We start from the raw sequence: 26,512 nt of genomic DNA on the forward strand, positions 1-26,512 counted from the left end.
TATGCAGGCCCATACGCAACTGGACACCCCGTGTTCGCTGTTTACAAGCAACCCTAAATATAACACTAGCCAGCATGGCAGAAAACTGAAAACTCAGGCCAAAGAAAAACTGTTAAAAGCCTAATTCGCCCATCCAAAAGTGTCCCCAGAGGAAGGCTTTGGGTACAACTGAACTCCCCAGGGGAGCCTTTACGCCGCCCCACATGCAACTGGACCCTCCGGGTTCACTCTTTCACAGCAAACCTAAATATATCCCTGGTCCGCCTGCAGTCGACTGAAAACTCGGGCCACAGAAAATGCGTTAAAAGCCTAATTCGCCCATTCAAAAGTGCCCCCAGAGGAAGTCTTTGGGTACAACTGAACTCCCCAGGGGAGCCTTAACGCAGCCCCACATGCAACTGGACCCTCCGGGTTCACTCTTTCACCGCAACCCTAAATATAGCCCTGGCCCGCCTGGCAGTCGACTGAAAACTCGGGCCTCAAAAAATGCATTAAAAGCCTAATTCGCCCATCCAGAAGTGCCCCCAAAGGAAGGCTTTGGGTACAAGTGAACTCCCCAGGGGAGCCTTTATGCAGCCCCACATGCAACTGGACCCTCCTTGTTCACTGTTTACGAGCAACCCTAAATATACCCCTAGCCACCATGGCAGAAGACTGAAAACTCGGGCTCCAGAAAATGCGTTTCACGCCCCATTCACCCATCCAGAAGTGCCCCCAAAGGAAGGCTTTGGGTACAAGTGAACTCCCCAGGGGAGCCTTTATGCAGCCCCACATGCAACTGGACCCTCCGGGTTCACTCTTTCACCGCAAGCCTAAATATAACCCTAGCACGCCTGGCAGTCGACTGAAAACTCGGGCCACAGAAAAAGCGTTTCAAGCCCCATTCACCCATCCAAAATTGTCCCCAAAGGAAGGCTTTGGGTACATCTGAACTCCCCAGGGGAGCCTTTACGCAGCCCCACATGCAACTGGACCCTCCGTGTTCACTCTTTCACCGCAAGCCTAAATATAGCCCTAGCACGCCTGGCAGTCGACTTGAAGTTCGAGCCACAGAAAATGTGTTACGAGCCCCATTCGCCCATCCAGAAGTGCCCCCAAAGGAAGGCTTTGGGTACATCTGAACTCCCCAGGGGAGCCTTTACGCAGCCCCACATGCAACTGGACCCTCCGTGTTCGCTCTTTACAGCAACCCTAAATATAACAATAGCCAGCATGGCAGAAGACTGAAAACTCGGGCCACAGAAAAAGCGTTTCAAGCCCCTTTCGCCCATTCAGAAGTGCCCCCAAAGGAAGGCTTTGGGTACAAGTAAACTCCCCAGGGGAGCCTTTATGCAGCCCCACATGCAACTGTACCCTCCGTATTCGCTCTTTCACAGCAACCCTAAATATAACCCTGGCCCGCATGGCAGACGACTGAAAACTCGGGCCCCAGAAAACATACTACAATCCCCACTCGACCATCCAAAAGTGCCCCCAAAGGAAGGCTTTGGGTACAAGTGAACTCCCCAGGGGAGCCTTTATGCAGGCCCATACGCAACTAGACCCCCCGTGTTCGCTGTTTACAAGCAACCTTAAATATAACACTAGCCAGCATGGAAGAAAACTGAAAAATCGGGCCACAGAAAAAGCGTTTCAAGCCCCATTCACCCATCCAGAAGTGCCCCCAAAGGAAGGCTTTGGGTACAAGTGAACTCCCCAGGGGAGCCTTTATGCAGCCCCACATGCAACTGGACCCTCCGGGTTCACTCTTTCACCGCAAGCCTAAATATAGCCCTAGCACGCCTGGCAGTCGACTGAAAGTTTGCGCCACAGAAAATGTGTTACGAGCCCCATTCGCCCATCCAAAAGTGCCCCCAATAGAAGGCTTTGGGTACATCTGAACTCCCCAGGGGAGCCTTTACACAGCCCCACATGCAACTGGACCCTCCGGGTTCACTCTTTCATAGCAACCCTAAACATAACACTAGCCAGCATGGCAGAAGACTGAAAACTCGGGCTCCAGAAAATGCGTTTCAAGCCCCTTTCGCCCATCCAGAAGTGCCCCCAAAGGAAGGCTTTGGGTACAAGTGAACTCCCCAGGGGAGCCTTTATGCAGCCCCACATGCAACTGGACCCTCCGTATTCGCTCTTTCACAGCAACCCTAAATATAGCCCTGGCCCGCCTGGCAGTCGACTGAAAATTTGGGCCCCAAAAATGCATTAAAAGCCTAATTCGCCCATCCAAAAGTGCCCCCAGAGGAAGGCTTTGGGTACAAGTGAACTCCCCAGGGAGCCTTTACGCAGCCCCACATGCAACTGGACCTTCCTTGTTCACTGTTTACGAGCAACCCTAAATATACCCCTAGCCACCATGCTAGAAGACTGAAAACTCGGGCTCCAGAAAATGCGTTTCAAGCCCCATTCACCCATCCAGAAGTGCCCCCAAAAAAAGGCTTTGGGTACAAGTGAACTCCCCAGGGGAGCATTTATGCAGCCCCACATGCAACTGGACCCTCCGGGTTCACTCTTTCACCGCAACCCTAAACATAACACTAGCCAGCATGGCAGAAGACTGAAAAATCGGGCCCCAGAAAACGTGCTACAAGCCCCATTCGCCCATCCAGAAGTGCCCCCAAAGGAAGGCTTTGGGTACAACTGAACTCCCCAGGGGAGCCTTTATGCAGGCCCATACGCAACTGGACACCCCGTGTTCGCTGTTTACAAGCAACCCTAAATATAACACTAGCCAGCATGGCAGAAAACTGAAAACTCAGGCCAAAGAAAAACTGTTAAAAGCCTAATTCGCCCATCCAAAAGTGTCCCCAGAGGAAGGCTTTGGGTACAACTGAACTCCCCAGGGGAGCCTTTACGCCGCCCCACATGCAACTGGACCCTCCGGGTTCACTCTTTCACAGCAAACCTAAATATATCCCTGGTCCGCCTGCAGTCGACTGAAAACTCGGGCCACAGAAAATGCGTTAAAAGCCTAATTCGCCCATTCAAAAGTGCCCCCAGAGGAAGTCTTTGGGTACAACTGAACTCCCCAGGGGAGCCTTAACGCAGCCCCACATGCAACTGGACCCTCCGGGTTCACTCTTTCACCGCAACCCTAAATATAGCCCTGGCCCGCCTGGCAGTCGACTGAAAACTCGGGCCTCAAAAAATGCATTAAAAGCCTAATTCACCCATCCAGAAGTGCCCCCAAAGGAAGGCTTTGGGTACAAGTGAACTCCCCGGGGGAGCCTTTATGCAGCCCCACATGCAACTGGACCCTCCTTGTTCACTGTTTACGAGCAACCCTAAATATACCCCTAGCCACCATGGCAGAAGACTGAAAACTCGGGCTCCAGAAAATGCGTTTCACGCCCCATTCACCCATCCAGAAGTGCCCCCAAAGGAAGGCTTTGGGTACAACTGAACTCCCCAGGGGAGCCTTTATGCAGCCCCACATGCAACTGGACCCTCCGGGTTCACTCTTTCACCGCAAGCCTAAATATAACCCTAGCACGCCTGGCAGTCGACTGAAAACTCGGGCCACAGAAAAAGCGTTTCAAGCCCCATTCACCCATCCAAAATTGTCCCCAAAGGAAGGCTTTGGGTACATCTGAACTCCCCAGGGGAGCCTTTACGCAGCCCCACATGCAACTGGACCCTCCGTGTTCACTCTTTCACCGCAAGCCTAAATATAGCCCTAGCACGCCTGGCAGTCGACTTGAAGTTCGAGCCACAGAAAATGTGTTACGAGCCCCATTCGCCCATCCAGAAGTGCCCCCAAAGGAAGGCTTTGGGTACATCTGAACTCCCCAGGGGAGCCTTTACGCAGCCCCACATGCAACTGGACCCTCCGTGTTCGCTCTTTACAGCAACCCTAAATATAACACTAGCCAGCATGGAAGAAAACTGAAAAATCGGGCCACAGAAAAAGCGTTTCAAGCCCCATTCACCCATCCAGAAGTGCCCCCAAAGGAAGGCTTTGGGTACAAGTGAACTCCCCAGGGGAGCCTTTATGCAGCCCCACATGCAACTGGACCCTCCGGGTTCACTCTTTCACCGCAAGCCTAAATATAGCCCTAGCACGCCTGGCATTCGACTGAAAGTTTGAGCCACAGAAAATGTGTTACGAGCCCCATTCGCCCATCCAAAAGTGCCCCCAATAGAAGGCTTTGGGTACATCTGAACTCCCCAGGGGAGCCTTTACACAGCCCCACATGCAACTGGACCCTCCGGGTTCACTCTTTCATAGCAACCCTAAACATAACACTAGCCAGCATGGCAGAAGACTGAAAACTCGGGCTCCAGAAAATGCGTTTCAAGCCCCTTTCGCCCATCCAGAAGTGCCCCCAAAGGAAGGCTTTGGGTACAAGTGAACTCCCCAGGGGAGCCTTTATGCAGCCCCACATGCAACTGGACCCTCCAGGTTCACTCTTTCACCGCAAGCCTAAATATAGCCCTAGCACGCCTGGTAGTCGACTGAAAGCTCGGGCCCCATAAAATGTGTTACGACCCCCATTCGCCCATTCAAAAGTGCCCCCAGAGGAAGGCTTTGGGTACATCTGAACTCCCCAGGGGAGCCTTTACGCAGCCCCACATGCAACGGGACCCTCCGGGTTCACTCTTTCACAGCAACCCTAAATATAGCCCTCGGCGCAATGGGAGAAGACTGAAAAAGCGGGCCTCAGAAAACGCATTGCGATTCCCCTTGGACCATCCAGAAGTGCCCCCAAAGGAAGGCTTTGGGTACAAGTGAACTCCCCAGGGGAGCCTTTATGCAGCCCCACATGCAACTGGACCCTCCTTGTTCACTGTTTACGAGCAACCCTAAATATACCCCTAGCCACCATGGCAGAAGACTGAAAACTCGGGCTCCAGAAAATGCGTTTCAAGCCCCATTTACCCATCCAGAACTGCCCCCAAAGGAAGGCTTTGGGTACAACTGAACTCCCCAGGGGAGCCATTATGCAGCCCCACATGCAACGGGACCCTCCGGGTTCACTCTTTCACAGCAACCCTAAATATAGCCCTCGGCGCAATGGGAGAAGACTGAAAAAGCGGGCCTCAGAAAACGCATTGCGATTCACCTTGGACCATCCAAAAGTGCCCCCAAAGGAAGGCTTTGGGTACAACTGGACTCCCCAGGGGATCCTTAACGCAGCCCCACATGCAACTGGACCCTCCGTATTCGCTCTTTCACAGCAACCCTAAATATAGCCCTGGCCCGCCAGGCAGTCGACTGAAAACTCGGGCCCCAGAAAAACTGTTAAAAGCCTAATTCGCCCATCCAAAAGTGCCCCCAAAGGAAGGCTTTGGGTACATCTGAACTCCCCAGGGGAGCCTTTACGCAGCCCCACATGCAACTGGACCCTCCGTGTTCGCTCTTTACAGCAACCCTAAATATAACAATAGCCAGCATGGCAGAAGACTGAAAACTCGGGCCACAGAAAAAGCGTTTCAAGCCCCTTTCGCCCATTCAGAAGTGCCCCCAAAGGAAGGCTTTGGGTACAAGTAAACTCCCCAGGGGAGCCTTTATGCAGCCCCACATGCAACTGTACCCTCCGTATTCGCTCTTTCACAGCAACCCTAAATATAACCCTGGCCCGCATGGCAGACGACTGAAAACTCGGGCCCCAGAAAACATACTACAATCCCCACTCGACCATCCAAAAGTGCCCCCAAAGGAAGGCTTTGGGTACAAGTGAACTCCCCAGGGGAGCCTTTATGCAGGCCCATACGCAACTAGACCCCCCGTGTTCGCTGTTTACAAGCAACCTTAAATATAACACTAGCCAGCATGGAAGAAAACTGAAAAATCGGGCCACAGAAAAAGCGTTTCAAGCCCCATTCACCCATCCAGAAGTGCCCCCAAAGGAAGGCTTTGGGTACAAGTGAACTCCCCAGGGGAGCCTTTATGCAGCCCCACATGCAACTGGACCCTCCGGGTTCACTCTTTCACCGCAAGCCTAAATATAGCCCTAGCACGCCTGGCAGTCGACTGAAAGTTTGAGCCACAGAAAATGTGTTACGAGCCCCATTCGCCCATCCAAAAGTGCCCCCAATAGAAGGCTTTGGGTACATCTGAACTCCCCAGGGGAGCCTTTACACAGCCCCACATGCAACTGGACCCTCCGGGTTCACTCTTTCATAGCAACCCTAAACATAACACTAGCCAGCATGGCAGAAGACTGAAAACTCGGGCTCCAGAAAATGCGTTTCAAGCCCCTTTCGCCCATCCAGAAGTGCCCCCAAAGGAAGGCTTTGGGTACAAGTGAACTCCCCAGGGGAGCCTTTATGCAGCCCCACATGCAACTGGACCCTCCAGGTTCACTCTTTCACCGCAAGCCTAAATATAGCCCTAGCACGCCTGGTAGTCGACTGAAAGCTCGGGCCCCATAAAATGTGTTACGACCCCCATTCGCCCATTCAAAAGTGCCCCCAGAGGAAGGCTTTGGGTACATCTGAACTCCCCAGGGGAGCCTTTACGCAGCCCCACATGCAACGGGACCCTCCGGGTTCACTCTTTCACAGCAACCCTAAATATAGCCCTCGGCGCAATGGGAGAAGACTGAAAAAGCGGGCCTCAGAAAACGCATTGCGATTCCCCTTGGACCATCCAAAAGTGCCCCCAAAGGAAGGCTTTGGGTACAACTGAACTCCCCAGGGGAGCCTTTATGCAGCCCCACATGCAACTGGACCCTCCTTGTTCACTGTTTACGAGCAACCCTAAATATACCCCTAGCCACCATGGCAGAAGACTGAAAACTCGGGCTCCAGAAAATGCGTTTCAAGCCCCATTTACCCATCCAGAACTGCCCCCAAAGGAAGGCTTTGGGTACAACTGAACTCCCCAGGGGAGCCATTATGCAGCCCCACATGCAACGGGACCCTCCGGGTTCACTCTTTCACAGCAACCCTAAATATAGCCCTCGGCGCAATGGGAGAAGACTGAAAAAGCGGGCCTCAGAAAACGCATTGCGATTCACCTTGGACCATCCAAAAGTGCCCCCAAAGGAAGGCTTTGGGTACAACTGGACTCCCCAGGGGATCCTTAACGCAGCCCCACATGCAACTGGACCCTCCGTATTCGCTCTTTCACAGCAACCCTAAATATAGCCCTGGCCCGCCAGGCAGTCGACTGAAAACTCGGGCCCCAGAAAAACTGTTAAAAGCCTAATTCGCCCATCCAAAAGTGCCCCCAAAGGAAGGCTTTGGGTACATCTGAACTCCCCAGGGGAGCCTTTACGCAGCCCCACATGCAACTGGACCCTCCGTGTTCGCTCTTTACAGCAACCCTAAATATAACAATAGCCAGCATGGCAGAAGACTGAAAACTCGGGCCACAGAAAAAGCGTTTCAAGCCCCTTTCGCCCATTCAGAAGTGCCCCCAAAGGAAGGCTTTGGGTACAAGTAAACTCCCCAGGGGAGCCTTTATGCAGCCCCACATGCAACTGTACCCTCCGTATTCGCTCTTTCACAGCAACCCTAAATATAACCCTGGCCCGCATGGCAGACGACTGAAAACTCGGGCCCCAGAAAACATACTACAATCCCCACTCGACCATCCAAAAGTGCCCCCAAAGGAAGGCTTTGGGTACAAGTGAACTCCCCAGGGGAGCCTTTATGCAGGCCCATACGCAACTAGACCCCCCGTGTTCGCTGTTTACAAGCAACCTTAAATATAACACTAGCCAGCATGGAAGAAAACTGAAAAATCGGGCCACAGAAAAAGCGTTTCAAGCCCCATTCACCCATCCAGAAGTGCCCCCAAAGGAAGGCTTTGGGTACAAGTGAACTCCCCAGGGGAGCCTTTATGCAGCCCCACATGCAACTGGACCCTCCGGGTTCACTCTTTCACCGCAAGCCTAAATATAGCCCTAGCACGCCTGGCAGTCGACTGAAAGTTTGAGCCACAGAAAATGTGTTACGAGCCCCATTCGCCCATCCAAAAGTGCCCCCAATAGAAGGCTTTGGGTACATCTGAACTCCCCAGGGGAGCCTTTACACAGCCCCACATGCAACTGGACCCTCCGGGTTCACTCTTTCATAGCAACCCTAAACATAACACTAGCCAGCATGGCAGAAGACTGAAAACTCGGGCTCCAGAAAATGCGTTTCAAGCCCCTTTCGCCCATCCAGAAGTGCCCCCAAAGGAAGGCTTTGGGTACAAGTGAACTCCCCAGGGGAGCCTTTATGCAGCCCCACATGCAACTGGACCCTCCGTATTCGCTCTTTCACAGCAACCCTAAATATAGCCCTGGCCCGCCTGGCAGTCGACTGAAAATTTGGGCCCCAAAAATGCATTAAAAGCCTAATTCGCCCATCCAAAAGTGCCCCCAGAGGAAGGCTTTGGGTACAAGTGAACTCCCCAGGGAGCCTTTACGCAGCCCCACATGCAACTGGACCTTCCTTGTTCACTGTTTACGAGCAACCCTAAATATACCCCTAGCCACCATGCTAGAAGACTGAAAACTCGGGCTCCAGAAAATGCGTTTCAAGCCCCATTCACCCATCCAGAAGTGCCCCCAAAGGAAGGCTTTGGGTACAAGTGAACTCCCCAGGGGAGCCTTTATGCAGCCCCACATGCAACTGGACCCTCCGGGTTCACTCTTTCACCGCAACCCTAAACATAACACTAGCCAGCATGGCAGAAGACTGAAAAATCGGGCCCCAGAAAACGTGCTACAAGCCCCATTCGCCCATCCAGAAGTGCCCCCAAAGGAAGGCTTTGGGTACAACTGAACTCCCCAGGGGAGCCTTTATGCAGGCCCATACGCAACTGGACACCCCGTGTTCGCTGTTTACAAGCAACCCTAAATATAACACTAGCCAGCATGGCAGAAAACTGAAAACTCAGGCCAAAGAAAAACTGTTAAAAGCCTAATTCGCCCATCCAAAAGTGTCCCCAGAGGAAGGCTTTGGGTACAACTGAACTCCCCAGGGGAGCCTTTACGCCGCCCCACATGCAACTGGACCCTCCGGGTTCACTCTTTCACAGCAAACCTAAATATATCCCTGGTCCGCCTGCAGTCGACTGAAAACTCGGGCCACAGAAAATGCGTTAAAAGCCTAATTCGCCCATTCAAAAGTGCCCCCAGAGGAAGTCTTTGGGTACAACTGAACTCCCCAGGGGAGCCTTAACGCAGCCCCACATGCAACTGGACCCTCCGGGTTCACTCTTTCACCGCAACCCTAAATATAGCCCTGGCCCGCCTGGCAGTCGACTGAAAACTCGGGCCTCAAAAAATGCATTAAAAGCCTAATTCGCCCATCCAGAAGTGCCCCCAAAGGAAGGCTTTGGGTACAAGTGAACTCCCCAGGGGAGCCTTTATGCAGCCCCACATGCAACTGGACCCTCCTTGTTCACTGTTTACGAGCAACCCTAAATATACCCCTAGCCACCATGGCAGAAGACTGAAAACTCGGGCTCCAGAAAATGCGTTTCACGCCCCATTCACCCATCCAGAAGTGCCCCCAAAGGAAGGCTTTGGGTACATCTGAACTCCCCAGGGGAGCCTTTACGCAGCCCCACATGCAACTGGACCCTCCGTGTTCACTCTTTCACCGCAAGCCTAAATAAAGCCCTAGCACGCCTGGCAGTCGACTTGAAGTTCGAGCCACAGAAAATGTGTTACGAGCCCCATTCGCCCATCCAGAAGTGCCCCCAAAGGAAGGCTTTGGGTACATCTGAACTCCCCAGGGGAGCCTTTACGCAGCCCCACATGCAACTGGACCCTCCGTGTTCGCTCTTTACAGCAACCCTAAATATAACAATAGCCAGCATGGCAGAAGACTGAAAACTCGGGCCACAGAAAAAGCGTTTCAAGCCCCTTTCGCCCATTCAGAAGTGCCCCCAAAGGAAGGCTTTGGGTACAAGTAAACTCCCCAGGGGAGCCTTTATGCAGCCCCACATGCAACTGTACCCTCCGTATTCGCTCTTTCACAGCAACCCTAAATATAACCCTGGCCCGCATGGCAGACGACTGAAAACTCGGGCCCCAGAAAACATACTACAATCCCCACTCGACCATCCAAAAGTGCCCCCAAAGGAAGGCTTTGGGTACAAGTGAACTCCCCAGGGGAGCCTTTATGCAGGCCCATACGCAACTAGACCCCCCGTGTTCGCTGTTTACAAGCAACCTTAAATATAACACTAGCCAGCATGGAAGAAAACTGAAAAATCGGGCCACAGAAAAAGCGTTTCAAGCCCCATTCACCCATCCAGAAGTGCCCCCAAAGGAAGGCTTTGGGTACAAGTGAACTCCCCAGGGGAGCCTTTATGCAGCCCCACATGCAACTGGACCCTCCGGGTTCACTCTTTCACCGCAAGCCTAAATATAGCCCTAGCACGCCTGGCAGTCGACTGAAAGTTTGAGCCACAGAAAATGTGTTACGAGCCCCATTCGCCCATCCAAAAGTGCCCCCAATAGAAGGCTTTGGGTACATCTGAACTCCCCAGGGGAGCCTTTACACAGCCCCACATGCAACTGGACCCTCCGGGTTCACTCTTTCATAGCAACCCTAAACATAACACTAGCCAGCATGGCAGAAGACTGAAAACTCGGGCTCCAGAAAATGCGTTTCAAGCCCCTTTCGCCCATCCAGAAGTGCCCCCAAAGGAAGGCTTTGGGTACAAGTGAACTCCCCAGGGGAGCCTTTATGCAGCCCCACATGCAACTGGACCCTCCAGGTTCACTCTTTCACCGCAAGCCTAAATATAGCCCTAGCACGCCTGGTAGTCGACTGAAAGCTCGGGCCCCATAAAATGTGTTACGACCCCCATTCGCCCATTCAAAAGTGCCCCCAGAGGAAGGCTTTGGGTACATCTGAACTCCCCAGGGGAGCCTTTACGCAGCCCCACATGCAACGGGACCCTCCGGGTTCACTCTTTCACAGCAACCCTAAATATAGCCCTCGGCGCAATGGGAGAAGACTGAAAAAGCGGGCCTCAGAAAACGCATTGCGATTCCCCTTGGACCATCCAAAAGTGCCCCCAAAGGAAGGCTTTGGGTACAAGTGAACTCCCCAGGGGAGCCTTTATGCAGCCCCACATGCAACTGGACCCTCCTTGTTCACTGTTTACGAGCAACCCTAAATATACCCCTAGCCACCATGGCAGAAGACTGAAAACTCGGGCTCCAGAAAATGCGTTTCAAGCCCCATTTACCCATCCAGAACTGCCCCCAAAGGAAGGCTTTGGGTACAACTGAACTCCCCAGGGGAGCCATTATGCAGCCCCACATGCAACGGGACCCTCCGGGTTCACTCTTTCACAGCAACCCTAAATATAGCCCTCGGCGCAATGGGAGAAGACTGAAAAAGCGGGCCTCAGAAAACGCATTGCGATTCACCTTGGACCATCCAAAAGTGCCCCCAAAGGAAGGCTTTGGGTACAACTGGACTCCCCAGGGGATCCTTAACGCAGCCCCACATGCAACTGGACCCTCCGTATTCGCTCTTTCACAGCAACCCTAAATATAGCCCTGGCCCGCCAGGCAGTCGACTGAAAACTCGGGCCCCAGAAAAACTGTTAAAAGCCTAATTCGCCCATCCAAAAGTGCCCCCAAAGGAAGGCTTTGGGTACATCTGAACTCCCCAGGGGAGCCTTTACGCAGCCCCACATGCAACTGGACCCTCCGTGTTCGCTCTTTACAGCAACCCTAAATATAACAATAGCCAGCATGGCAGAAGACTGAAAACTCGGGCCACAGAAAAAGCGTTTCAAGCCCCTTTCGCCCATTCAGAAGTGCCCCCAAAGGAAGGCTTTGGGTACAAGTAAACTCCCCAGGGGAGCCTTTATGCAGCCCCACATGCAACTGTACCCTCCGTATTCGCTCTTTCACAGCAACCCTAAATATAACCCTGGCCCGCATGGCAGACGACTGAAAACTCGGGCCCCAGAAAACATACTACAATCCCCACTCGACCATCCAAAAGTGCCCCCAAAGGAAGGCTTTGGGTACAAGTGAACTCCCCAGGGGAGCCTTTATGCAGGCCCATACGCAACTAGACCCCCCGTGTTCGCTGTTTACAAGCAACCTTAAATATAACACTAGCCAGCATGGAAGAAAACTGAAAAATCGGGCCACAGAAAAAGCGTTTCAAGCCCCATTCACCCATCCAGAAGTGCCCCCAAAGGAAGGCTTTGGGTACAAGTGAACTCCCCAGGGGAGCCTTTATGCAGCCCCACATGCAACTGGACCCTCCGGGTTCACTCTTTCACCGCAAGCCTAAATATAGCCCTAGCACGCCTGGCAGTCGACTGAAAGTTTGAGCCACAGAAAATGTGTTACGAGCCCCATTCGCCCATCCAAAAGTGCCCCCAATAGAAGGCTTTGGGTACATCTGAACTCCCCAGGGGAGCCTTTACACAGCCCCACATGCAACTGGACCCTCCGGGTTCACTCTTTCATAGCAACCCTAAACATAACACTAGCCAGCATGGCAGAAGACTGAAAACTCGGGCTCCAGAAAATGCGTTTCAAGCCCCTTTCGCCCATCCAGAAGTGCCCCCAAAGGAAGGCTTTGGGTACAAGTGAACTCCCCAGGGGAGCCTTTATGCAGCCCCACATGCAACTGGACCCTCCAGGTTCACTCTTTCACCGCAAGCCTAAATATAGCCCTAGCACGCCTGGTAGTCGACTGAAAGCTCGGGCCCCATAAAATGTGTTACGACCCCCATTCGCCCATTCAAAAGTGCCCCCAGAGGAAGGCTTTGGGTACATCTGAACTCCCCAGGGGAGCCTTTACGCAGCCCCACATACAACGGGACCCTCCGGGTTCACTCTTTCACAGCAACCCTAAATATACCCCTAGCCACCATGGCAGAAGACTGAAAACTCGGGCTCCAGAAAATGCATTTCAAGCCCCATTTACCCATCCAGAACTGCCCCCAAAGGAAGGCTTTGGGTACAACTGAACTCCCCAGGGGAGCCATTATGCAGCCCCACATGCAACGGGACCCTCCGGGTTCACTCTTTCACAGCAACCCTAAATATAGCCCTCGGCGCAATGGGAGAAGACTGAAAAAGCGGGCCTCAGAAAACGCATTGCGATTCACCTTGGACCATCCAAAAGTGCCCCCAAAGGAAGGCTTTGGGTACAACTGGACTCCCCAGGGGATCCTTAACGCAGCCCCACATGCAACTGGACCCTCCGTATTCGCTCTTTCACAGCAACCCTAAATATAGCCCTGGCCCGCCAGGCAGTCGACTGAAAACTCGGGCCCCAGAAAAACTGTTAAAAGCCTAATTCGCCAATCCAAAAGTGCCCCCAAAGGAAGGCTTTGGGTACATCTGAACTCCCCAGGGGAGCCTTAACGCAGCCCCACATGCAACTGTACCCTCCTTGTTCACTGTTTACGAGCAACCCTAAATATAACCCTAGCCAGCATGGCAGAAGACTGAAAACTCGGGCCACAGAAAAAGCGTTTCAAGCCCCTTTCGCCCATCCAGAAGTGCCTCCAAAGGAAGGCTTTGAGTACAAGTGAACTCCCCAGGGGAGCCTTTATGCAGCCCCAAATGCAACTGGACCCTCCGTATTCGCTCTTTCACAGCAACCCTAAATATAACCCTGGCCCGCATGGCAGACGACTGAAAAATCGGGCCCCAGAAAACGTGCTACAAGCCCCAATCTACCATCCAAAAGTGCCCCCAAAGGAAGGCTTTGGGTACAAGTGAACTCCCCAGGGGAGCCTTTATGCAGGCCCATACGCAACTGGACCCCCCGTGTTCGCTGTTTACAAGCAACCCTAAATGTAACACTAGCCAGCATGGCCGAAGACTGAAAACTCGGGCTCCAGAAAATGCGTTTCAAGCCCCATTCACCCATCCAGAAGTGACCCCAAAGGAAGGCTTTTGGTACAAGTGAACGCCCCAGGGGAGCCTTTATGCAGCCCCACATGCAACTGGACCCTCCGTATTCGCTCTTTCACAGCAACCCTAAATATAGCCCTGGCCCGCCTGGCAGTCGACTGAAAATTTGGGCCCCAAAAATGCATTAAAAGCCTAATTCGCCCATCCAGAAGTGCCCCCAAAGGAAGGCTTTGGGTACAAGTGAACGCCCCAGGGGAGCCTTTATGCAGGCCCATACGCAACTGGACCCCCCGTGTTCGCTGTTTACAAGCAACCCTAAATGTAACACTAGCCAGCATGGCAGAAGACTGAAAACTCGGGCCCCAGAAAACGCGTTAAAAGCCTAATTCGCCCATCCAGAAGTGCCCCCAAAGGAAGGCTTTTGGTACAAGTGAACTCCCCAGGGGAGCCTTTATGCAGCCCCACATGCAACTGGACCCTCCTTGTTCACTGTTTACGAGCAACCCTAGATATACCCCTAGCCACCATGGCCGAAGACTGAAAACTCGGGCTCCAGAAAATGCGTTTCAAGCCCCATTCACCCATCCAGAAGTGACCCCAAAGGAAGGCTTTGGGTACAAGTGAACGCCCCAGGGGAGCCTTTATGCAGCCCCACATGCAACTGGACCCTCCGTATTCGCTCTTTCACAGCAACCCTAAATATAGCCCTGGCCCGCCTGGCAGTCGACTGAAAATTTGGGCCCCAAAAATGCATTAAAAGCCTAATTCGCCCATCCAGAAGTGCCCCCAAAGGAAGGCTTTGGGTACAAGTGAACGCCCCAGGGGAGCCTTTATGCAGGCCCATACGCAACTGGACCCCCCGTGTTCGCTGTTTACAAGCAACCCTAAATGTAACACTAGCCAGCATGGCAGAAGACGGAAAACTCGGGCCCCAGAAAACGCGTTAAAAGCCTAATTCGCCCATCCAGAAGTGCCCCCAAAGGAAGGCTTTTGGTACAAGTGAACTCCCCAGGGGAGCCTTTATGCAGCCCCACATGCAACTGGACCCTCCTTGTTCACTGTTTACGAGCAACCCTAGATATACCCCTAGCCACCATGGCCGAAGACTGAAAACTCGGGCTCCAGAAAATGCGTTTCAAGCCCCATTCACCCATCCAGAAGTGACCCCAAAGGAAGGCTTTGGGTACAAGTGAACGCCCCAGGGGAGCCTTTATGCAGCCCCACATGCAACTGGACCCTCCGTATTCGCTCTTTCACAGCAACCCTAAATATAGCCCTGGCCCGCCTGGCAGTCGACTGAAAATTTGGGCCCCAAAAATGCATTAAAAGCCTAATTCGCCCATCCAGAAGTGCCCCCAAAGGAAGGCTTTGGGTACAAGTGAACGCCCCAGGGGAGCCTTTATGCAGCCCCACATGCAACTGGACCCTCCGGGTTCACTCTTTCACTGCAAGCCTAAATATAGCCCTAGCACGCCTGGCAGTCGACTGAAAGCTCGGGCCACAGAAAATGTGTTACGAGCCCCATTCGCCCATCCAAAAGTGCCCCCAAAGGAAGGCTTTGGGTACAAGTGAACTCCCCAGGGGAGCATTTATGCAGCCCCACATGGAACTGGACCCTCCGGGTTCACTCTTTCACCGCAAGCCTAAATATAACCCTCGGCGCAATGGGAGAAGACTGAAAAAGCGGGCCCCAGAAAACGCATTACGATTCCCCTTGGACCATCCAAAAGTGCTCCCAAAGGAAATCTTTGGGTACAACTGGACTCCCCAGGGGAGCCTTAACGCAGCCCCACATGCAACTGGACCCTCCGTATTCGCTCTTTCACAGCAACCCTAAATATAGCCCTGGCCCGCCTGGCAGTCGACTGAAAACTCGGGCCCCAGAAAATGCATTAAAAGCCTAATTCGCCCATCCAAAAGTGCCCCCAGAGGAAGGCTTTGGGTACATCTGAACTCCCCAGGGGAGCCTTTATGCAGCCCTACATGCAACTGGAGCCTCCGGGTTCACTCTTTCACAGCAACACTAAATATAGCCCTAGCACGCCTGACAGTCGACTGAAAGCTCGGGCCACAGAAAATGTGTTACGAGCCCCTTTCGCCCATCCAGAAGTGCCCCCAAAGGAAGGCTTTGGGTACAAGTGAACTCCCCAGGGGAGCCTTTATGCAGCCCCACATGCAACTGGACCCTCCGGGTTCACTCTTTCACAGCAACACTAAATATAGCCCTAGCACGCCTGACAGTCGACTGAAAGCTCGGGCCACAGAAAATGTGTTACGAGCCCCTTTCGCCCATCCAGAAGTGCCCCCAAAGGAAGGCTTTGGGTACAAGTGAACTCCCCAGGGGAGCCTTTATGCAGCCCCACATGCAACTGGACCCTCGTTGTTCACTGTTTACGAGGAACCCTAAATATAACCCTACCCACCATGGCAGAAGACTGAAAACTCGGGCTTCAGAAAATGCGTTTCAAGCCCCATTCACCCATCCAGAAGTGCCCCCAAAGGAAGGCTTTGGGTACAAGTGAACTCCCCAGGGGAGCCTTTATGCAGCCCCACATGCAACTGGACCCTCCTTGTTCACTGTTTACGAGCAACCCTAAATATACCCCTAGCCACCATGGCAGAAGACTGAAAACTCGGGCTCCAGAAAATGCGTTTCAAGCCCCATTTACCCATCCAGAACTGCCCCCAAAGGAAGGCTTTGGGTACAACTGAACTCCCCAGGGGAGCCATTATGCAGCCCCACATGCAACGGGACCCTCCGGGTTCACTCTTTCACAGCAACCCTAAATATAGCCCTCGGCGCAATGGGAGAAGACTGAAAAAGCGGGCCTCAGAAAACGCATTGCGATTCACCTTGGACCATCCAAAAGTGCCCCCAAAGGAAGGCTTTGGGTACAACTGGACTCCCCAGGGGATCCTTAACGCAGCCCCACATGCAACTGGACCCTCCGTATTCGCTCTTTCACAGCAACCCTAAATATAGCCCTGGCCCGCATGGCAGACGACTGAAAAATCGGGCCCCAGAAAACGTGCTACAAGCCCCAATCTACCATCCAAAAGTGCCCCCAAAGGAAGGCTTTGGGTACAAGTGAACTCCCCAGGGGAGCCTTTATGCAGGCCCATACGCAACTGGACCCCCCGTGTTCGCTGTTTACAAGCAACCCTAAATGTAACACTAGCCAGCATGGCAGAAGACTGAAAACTCGGGCCCCAGAAAACGCGTTAAAAGCCTAATTCGCCCATCCAGAAGTGCCCCCAAAGGAAGGCTTTTGGTACAAGTGAACTCCCCAGGGGAGCCTTTATGCAGCCCCACATGCAACTGGACCCTCCTTGTTCACTGTTTACGAGCAACCCTAGATATACCCCTAGCCACCATGGCCGAAGACTGAAAACTCGGGCTCCAGAAAATGCGTTTCAAGCCCCATTCACCCATCCAGAAGTGCCCCCAAAGGAAGGCTTTGGGTACAAGTGAACGCCCCAGGGGAGCCTTTATGCAGCCCCACATGCAACTGGACCCTCCGTATTCGCTCTTTCACAGCAACCCTAAATATAGCCCTGGCCCGCCTTGCAGTCGACTGAAAATTTGGGCCCCAAAAATGCATTAAAAGCCTAATTCGCCCATCCAAAAGTGCCCCCAGAGGAAGGCTTTGGGTACAAGTGAACTCCCCAGGGAGTCTTTACGCAGCCCCACATGCAACTGGACCCTCCTTGTTCACTGTTTACGAGCAACCCTAAATATACCCCTAGCCACCATGGCAGAAGACTGAAAACTCGGGCTCCAGAAAATGCGTTTCAAGCCCCATTCACCCATCCAGAAGTGCCCCCAAAGGAAGGCTTTGGGTACAAGTGAACGCCCCAGGGGAGCCTTTATGCAGCCCCACATGCAACTGGACCCTCCGGGTTCACTCTTTCACTGCAAGCCTAAATATAGCCCTAGCACGCCTGGCAGTCGACTGAAAGCTCGGGCCACAGAAAATGTGTTACGAGCCCCATTCGCCCATCCAAAAGTGCCCCCAAAGGAAGGCTTTGGGTACAAGTGAACTCCCCAGGGGAGCATTTATGCAGCCCCACATGGAACTGGACCCTCCGGGTTCACTCTTTCACTGCAAGCCTAAATATAGCCCTAGCACGCCTGACAGTCGACTGAAAGCTCGGGCCACAGAAAATGTGTTACGAGCCCCTTTCGCCCATCCAGAAGTGCCCCCAAAGGAAGGCTTTGGGTACAAGTGAACTCCCCAGGGGAGCCTTTATGCAGCCCCACATGCAACTGGACCCTCCTTGTTCACTGTTTACGAGCAACCCTAAATATACCCCTAGCCACCATGGCAGAAGACTGAAAACTCGGGCTTCAGAAAATGCGTTTCAAGCCCCATTCACCCATCCAGAAGTGCCCCCAAAGGAAGGCTTTGGGTACAAGTGAACTCCCCAGGGGAGCCTTTATGCAGCCCCACATGCAACTGGACCCTCCGTATTCGCTCTTTCACAGCAACCCTAAATATAACCCTGGCCCGCCTGGCAGTCGACTGAAAACTCGGGCCCCAGAAAATGCATTAAAAGCCTAATTCTCCCATCCAAAAGTGCCCCCAGAGGAAGGCTTTGGGTACAAGAGAACTTCCCAGGGGAGCCTTTACGCAGCCCCACATGCACCTGGACCCTCCGTATTCGCTCTTTACAGCAACCCTAAATATAACCCTAGCCAGCATGGCAGAAGACTGAAAACTCGGGCCCCAGAAAATGCGTTTCAAGCCCCTTTCTCCCATCCAGAAGTGCCCCCAAAGGAAGGCTTTGGGTACAACTGAACTCCCCAGGGGAGCCTTTATGGAGGCACATACGCAACTGGACCCCGCGTGTTCGCTGTATACAAGCAACCCTAAATATAACACTAGCCAGCATGGCAGAAAACTGAAAACTTCAGCCACAGAAAAAGCGTTTAAAGCCCCATACGCCCATCCAAAAGTGCCCCCAAAGGAAGGCTTTGGGTACAAGTGAACTCCCCAGGGGAGCCTTTATGCAGCCCCACATGCAACTGGACCCTGCGGGTTCACTCTTTCACCGCAAGCCTAAATATAACCCTAGCACGCCTGGCAGTCGACTGAAAGCTCGGGCCACAGAAAATGTGTTACGAGCCCCATTCGCAAATCCAAAAGTGCCCCCAAAGGAAGGCTTTGGGTACATCTGAACTCCCCAGGGGAGCCTTTATGCAGCCCTACATGCAACTGGACCCTCCGGGTTCGCTCTTTACAGCAACCCTAAATATAACCCTAGCCAGCTTGGCAGAAGACTGAAAACTCGGGCCACAGAAAAAGCGTTTCAAGCCCCATTTACCCATCCAGAAGTGCCCCCAAAGGAAGGCTTTGGGTACATCTGAACTCCCCAGGGGAGCCTTTATGCAGCCCCAAATGCAACGGGACCCTCCGGGTTAACTCTTTCACAGCAACGCTAAATAGATCCCTCGGCGCAATGGGAGAAGACTGAAAAAGCGGGCCTCAGAAAACGCATTGCGATTCCCCTTGGACCATCCAAAAGTGCCCCCAAAGGAAGGCTTTGGGTACAACTGGACTCCCTAGGGGAGCCTTAACGCAGCCCCACATGCAACTGGACCCTCCGTATTCGCTCTTTCACAGCAACCCTAAATATAGCCCTGGCCCGCCTGTCAGTCGACTGAAAACTCGGGCCCCAGAAAAACTGTTAAAAGCCTAATTCGCCCATCCAAAAGTGCCCCCAGAGGAAGTCTTTGGGTACAACTGAACTCCCCAGGGGAGCCTTAACGCAGCCCCACATGCAACTGGACCCTCCGTATTTGCTCTTTCACAGCAACCCTAAATATAGCCCTGGCCCGCCTGGCTGTCGACTGAGAACTCGGGCCACAGAAAACGTGCTACAAGCCCCATTCGCCCATCCAAAAGTGCCCCCAAAGGAAGGCTTTGGGTACAAGTGAACTCCCCAGGGGAGCCTTTATGCAGCCCCACATGCAACGGGACCCTCCGGGTTCACTCTTTCACAGCAACCCTAAATAGAGCCCTCGGCGCAATGGGAGAAGACTGAAAAAGCGGGCCTCAGAAAACGCATTGCGATTCCCCTTGGACCATCCAGAAGTGCCCCCAGAGGAAGGCTTTGGGTACAACTGAACTCTCCAGGGGAGCCTTTACGCAGCCCCACATGCAACTGGACCCTCCTTGTTCACTGTTTACGAGCAACCCAAAATATACCCCTAGCCACCATGGCAGAAGACTGAAAACTCGGGCTCCAGAAAAAGCGTTTCAAGCCCCATTCACCCATCCAGAAGTGCCCCCAAAGGAAGGCTTTGGGTACAAGTGAACTCCCCAGGGGAGCCTTTATGCAGCCCCACATGCAACTGGACCCTCCGGGTTCACTCTTTCACCGCAAGCCTAAATATAGCCCTAGCACGCCTGGCAGTCGACTGAAAGCTCGGGCCACAGAAAATGTGTTACGAGCCCCATTCGCCCATCCAAAAGTGCCCCCAAAGGAAGGCTTTGGGTACAAGTGAACTCCCCAGGGGAGCATTTATGCAGCCCCACATGGAACTGGACCCTCCGGGTTCACTCTTTCACTGCAAGCCTAAATATAGCCCTAGCACGCCTGACAGTCGACTGAAAGCTCGGGCCACAGAAAATGTGTTACGAGCCCCTTTCGCCCATCCAGAAGTGCCCCCAAAGGAAGGCTTTGGGTACAAGTGAACTCCCCAGGGGAGCCTTTATGCAGCCCCACATGCAACTGGACCCTCCTTGTTCACTGTTTACGAGCAACCCTAAATATACCCCTAGCCACCATGGCAGAAGACTGAAAACTCGGGCTTCAGAAAATGCGTTTCAAGCCCCATTCACCCATCCAGAAGTGCCCCCAAAGGAAGGCTTTGGGTACAAGTGAACTCCCCAGGGGAGCCTTTATGCAGCCCCACATGCAACTGGACCCTCCGTATTCGCTCTTTCACAGCAACCCTAAATATAACCCCGGCCCGCCTGGCAGTCGACTGAAAACTCGGGCCCCAGAAAATGCATTAAAAGCCTAATTCTCCCATCCAAAAGTGCCCCCAGAGGAAGGCTTTGGGTACAAGAGAACTCCCCAGGGGAGCCTTTACGCAGCCCCACATGCAACTGGACCCTCCGTGTTCGCTCTTTACAGCAACCCTAAATATAACCCTAGCCAGCATGGCAGAAGACTGAAAACTCGGGCCCCAGAAAATGCGTTTCAAGCCCCTTTCTCCCATCCAGAAGTGCCCCCAAAGGAAGGCTTTGGGTACAACTGAACTCCCCAGGGGAGCCTTTATGGAGGCACATACGCAACTGGACCCCGCGTGTTCGCTGTATACAAGCAACCCTAAATATAACACTAGCCAGCATGGCAGAAAACTGAAAACTTCAGCCACAGAAAAAGCGTTTAAAGCCCCATACGCCCATCCAAAAGTGCCCCCAAAGGAAGGCTTTGGGTACAAGTGAACTCCCCAGGGGAGCCTTTATGCAGCCCCACATGCAACTGGACCCTGCGGGTTCACTCTTTCACCGCAAGCCTAAATATAACCCTAGCACGCCTGGCAGTCGACTGAAAGCTCGGGCCACAGAAAATGTGTTACGAGCCCCATTCGCAAATCCAAAAGTGCCCCCAAAGGAAGGCTTTGGGTACATCTGAACTCCCCAGGGGAGCCTTTATGCAGCCCTACATGCAACTGGACCCTCCGGGTTCGCTCTTTACAGCAACCCTAAATATAACCCTAGCCAGCATGGCAGAAGACTGAAAACTCGGGCCACAGAAAAAGCGTTTCAAGCCCCATTTACCCATCCAGAAGTGCCCCCAAAGGAAGGCTTTGGGTACATCTGAACTCCCCAGGGGAGCCTTTATGCAGCCCCAAATGCAACGGGACCCTCCGGGTTAACTCTTTCACAGCAACGCTAAATAGATCCCTCGGCGCAATGGGAGAAGACTGAAAAAGCGGGCCTCAGAAAACGCATTGCGATTCCCCTTGGACCATCCAAAAGTGCCCCCAAAGGAAGGCTTTGGGTACAACTGGACTCCCTAGGGGAGCCTTAACGCAGCCCCACATGCAACTGGACCCTCCGTATTCGCTCTTTCACAGCAACCCTAAATATAGCCCTGGCCCGCCTGTCAGTCGACTGAAAACTCGGGCCCCAGAAAAACTGTTAAAAGCCTAATTCGCCCATCCAAAAGTGCCCCCAGAGGAAGTCTTTGGGTACAACTGAACTCCCCAGGGGAGCCTTAACGCAGCCCCACATGCAACTGGACCCTCCGTATTTGCTCTTTCACAGCAACCCTAAATATAGCCCTGGCCCGCCTGGCTGTCGACTGAGAACTCGGGCCACAGAAAACGTGCTACAAGCCCCATTCGCCCATCCAAAAGTGCCCCCAAAGGAAGGCTTTGGGTACAAGTGAACTCCCCAGGGGAGCCTTTATGCAGCCCCACATGCAACGGGACCCTCCGGGTTCACTCTTTCACAGCAACCCTAAATAGAGCCCTCGGCGCAATGGGAGAAGACTGAAAAAGCGGGCCTCAGAAAACGCATTGCGATTCCCCTTGGACCATCCAGAAGTGCCCCCAAAGGAAGGCTTTGGGTACAACTGAACTCTCCAGGGGAGCCTTTACGCAGCCCCACATGCAACTGGACCCTCCTTGTTCACTGTTTACGAGCAACCCTAAATATACCCCTAGCCACCATGGCAGAAGACTGAAAACTCGGGCTCCAGAAAAAGCGTTTCAAGCCCCATTCACCCATCCAGAAGTGCCCCCAAAGGAAGGCTTTGGGTACAAGTGAACTCCCCAGGGGAGCCTTTATGCAGCCCCACATGCAACTGGACCCTCCGGGTTCACTCTTTCACCGCAAGCCTAAATATAGCCCTAGCACGCCTGGCAGTCGACTGAAAGCTCGGGCCACAGAAAATGTGTTACGAGCCCCATTCGCCCATCCAAAAGTGCCCCCAAAGGAAGGCTTTGGGTACATCTGAACTCCCCAGGGGAGCCTTAACGCAGCCCCACATGCAACTGGACCCTCCGGGTTCGCTCTTTACAGCAACCCTAAATATAACCCTAGCCAGCATGGCAGAAGACTGAAAACTCGGGCTCCAGAAAAAGCGTTTCAAGCCCCTTTCGCCCATCCAGAAGTGCCTCCAAAGGAAGGCTTTGGGTACAAGTGAACTCCCCAGGGGAGCCTTTATGCAGGCCCATACGCAACTGGACACCCCGTGTTCGCTGATTACAAGGAACCCTAAATATAACACTAGCCAGCATGGCAGAAAACTGAAAACTCGGGCCACAGAAAAAGCGTTTCAAGCCCCTTTCGCCCATCCAGAAGTGCCCCCAAAGGAAGGCTTTGGGTACAAGTGAACTCCCCAGGGGAGCCTTTATGCAGCCCCACATGCAACTGGACCCTCCTTGTTCACTGTTTACGAGCAACCCTAAATATACCCCTAGCCACCATGGCAGAAGACTGAAAACTCGGGCTCCAGAAAATGCGTTTCAAGCCCCATTCACCCATCCAGAAGTGCCCCCAAAGGAAGGCTTTGGGTACAAGTGAACTCCCCAGGGGAGCCTTTATGCAGCCCCACATGCAACTGGACCCTCCGGCTTCACTCTTTCACAGCAACCCTAAATATAGCCCTAGCACGCCTGGCAGTCGACTGAAAGCTCGGGCCACAGAAAATATGTTACGAGCCCCATTCGCCCATCCAAAAGTGCTCCCAAAGGAAGGCTTTGGGTACAACTGGACTCCCCAGGGGAGCCTTAACGCAGCCCCACATGCAACTGGACCCGCCGGGTTCACTCTTTCACAGCAACCCTAAATATAGCCCTGGCCCGCCTGGCAGTCGACTGAAAACTCGGGCCCCAGAAAATGCGTTAAAAGCCTAATTCGCCCATCCAAAAGTGCCCCCAGAGGAAGTCTTTGGGTACAACTGAACTCCCCAGGGGAGCCTTAACGCAGCCCCACATGCAACTGGACCCTCCGTATTTGCTCTTTCACAGCAACACTAAATATAGCCCTGGCCCGCCTGGCTGTCGACTGAAAACTCGGGCCACAGAAAACGTGCTACAAGCCCCATTCGCCCATCCAAAAGTGCCTCCAAAGGAAGGCTTTGGGTACAACTGAACTCCCCAGGGGAGCCTTTATGCAGCCCCACATGCAACTGGACCCTCCGTGTTCGCTCTTTACAGCAACCCTAAATATAACCCTTGCCAGCATGGCAGAAGACTGAAAACTCGGGCCACAGAAAATGCGTTTCACGCCCCATTCGCCCATCCAGAAGTGCCCCCAAAGGAAGGCTTTGGGTACAAGTGAACTCCCCAGGGGAGCCTTTATGCAGCCCCACATGCAACTGGACCCTCCTTGTTCACTGTTTACGAGCAACCCTAAATATACCCCTAGCCACCATGGCAGAAGACTGAAAACTCGGGCTCCAGAAAATGCGTTTCAAGCCCCGTTTACCCATCCAGAAGTGCCCCCAAAGGAAGGCTTTGGGTACAACTGAACTCCCCAGGGGAGCCATTATGCAGCCCCATATGCAACGGGACCCTCCGGGTTCACTCTTTCACAGCAACCCTAAATATAGCCCTCGGCGCAATGGGAGAAGACTGAAAAAGCGGGCCTCAGAAAACGCATTGCGATTCCCCTTGGACCATCCAAAAGTGCCCCCAAAGGAAGGCTTTGGGTACAACTGGACTCCCCAGGGGATCCTTAACGCAGCCCCACATGCAACTGGACCCTCCGTATTCGCTCTTTCACAGCAACCCTAAATATAGCCCTGGCCCGCCTGGCAGTCGACTGAAAACTCGGGCCCCAGAAAAACTGTTAAAAGCCTAATTCGCCCATTCAAAAGTGCCCCCAGAGGAAGGCTTTGGGTACAACTGAACTCCCCAGGGGAGCCTTTATGCAGCCCCACATGCAACTGGACCCTCCGGGTTCACTCTTTCACAGCAACCCTAAATATAGCCCTAGCACGCCTGGCAGTCGACTGAAAGCTCGGGCCACAGAAAATGTGTTACGAGCCCCATTCGCCCATCCAAAAGTGCCCCCAAAGGAAGGCTTTGGGTACAACTGAACTCTCCAGGGGAGCCTTTATGCAGGCCCATACGCAACTGGACCCCCCGTGTTCGCTGTTTACAAGCAACCCTAAATATAACAGTAGCCAGCATGGCAGAAAACTGAAAACTCGGGCCACAGAAAATGCATTAAAAGCCTAATTCGCCCATCCAAATATGCCCCCAGAGGAAGGCTTTGGGTACAACTGAACTCCCCAGGGGAGCCTTTATGCAGCCCCACATGCAACTGGACCCTCCGTATTCGCTCTTTCACAGCAACCCTAAATATAACCCTGGCCCGCATGGTAGACGACTGAAAAATCGGGCCCCAGAAAACGTGCTACAAGCCCCATTCACCCATCCAGAAGTGCCCCTAAAGGAAGGCTTTGGGTACAAGTGAACTCCCCAGGGGAACCTTTATGCAGGCCCATACGCAACTGGACCCCCCGTGTTCGCTGTTTACAAGCAACCCTAAATATAACACTAGCCAGCATGGCAGAAAACTGAAAACTCGGGCCACAGAAAATGCGTTTCAAGCCCCATTCACCAATCCAGAAGTGCCCCCAAAGGAAGGCTTTGGGTACAAGTGAACTCCCCAGGGGAGCCTTTATGCAGCCCCACATGCAACTGGACCCTCCGGGTTCACTCTTTCACTGCAAGCCTAAATATAGCCCTAGCAGGCCTGGCAGTCGACTGAAAGCTCGGGCCACAGAAAATGTGTTACGAGCCCCATTCGCCCATCCAAAAGTGCCCCCAAAGGAAGGCTTTGGGTACATCTGAACTCCCCAGGGGAGCCTTTACGCAGCCCCACATGCAACTGGACCCTCCTTGTTCACTGTTTACGAGCAACCCTAAATATACCCCTAGCCACCATGGCAGAAGACTGAAAACTCGGGCTCCAGAAAATGCGTTTCAAGCCCCATTCACCCATCCAGAAGTGCCCCCAAAGGAAGGCTTTGGGTACAAGTGAACTCCCCAGGGGAGCCTTTATGCAGCCCCACATGCAACTGGACCCTCCGGGTTCACTCTTTCACCGCAAGCCTAAATATAGCCCTAGCATGCCTGGCAGTCGACTGAAAGCTCGGGCCACAGAAAATGTGTTACGAGCCCCATTCGCCCATCCAAAAGTGCCCCCAAAGGAAGGCTTTGGGTACATCTGAACTCCCCAGGGGAGCCTTTACGCAGCCCCACATGCAACTGGACCTGCCGGGTTCGCTCTTTACAGCAACCCTAAATATAACCCTGGACAGCATGGCAGAAGACTGAAAAATCGGGCCCCAGAAAACATGCTACAAGCCCCAATCTACCATCCAAAAGTGCCCCCAAAGGAAGGCTTTGAGTACAAGTGAACTCCCCAGGGGCGCCTTTATGCAGGCCCATACACAACTGGACCCCCCGTGTTCGCTGTTTACAAGCAACCCTAAATATAACACTAGCCAGCAGGGCAGAAAACTGAAAACTCGGGCCACAGAAAAAGCGTTTCAAGCCCCATTCACCCATCCAGAAGTGCCCCCAAAGGAAGTCTTTGGGTACAAGTGAACTCCCCAGGGGAGCCATTACGCAGCCCCACATGCAACTGGACCCTCCGTGTTCGCTCTTTACAGCAACCCTAAATAAAACCCTAGCCAGCATGGCAGAAGACTGAAAACTCGGGCCACAGAAAAAGCGTTTCAAGCCCCTTTCG

This window comes from Anas acuta, chromosome 3 (assembly GCF_963932015.1).
Source record: "Anas acuta chromosome 3, bAnaAcu1.1, whole genome shotgun sequence".
Classification (NCBI taxonomy): Eukaryota; Metazoa; Chordata; class Aves; order Anseriformes; family Anatidae; genus Anas; species Anas acuta.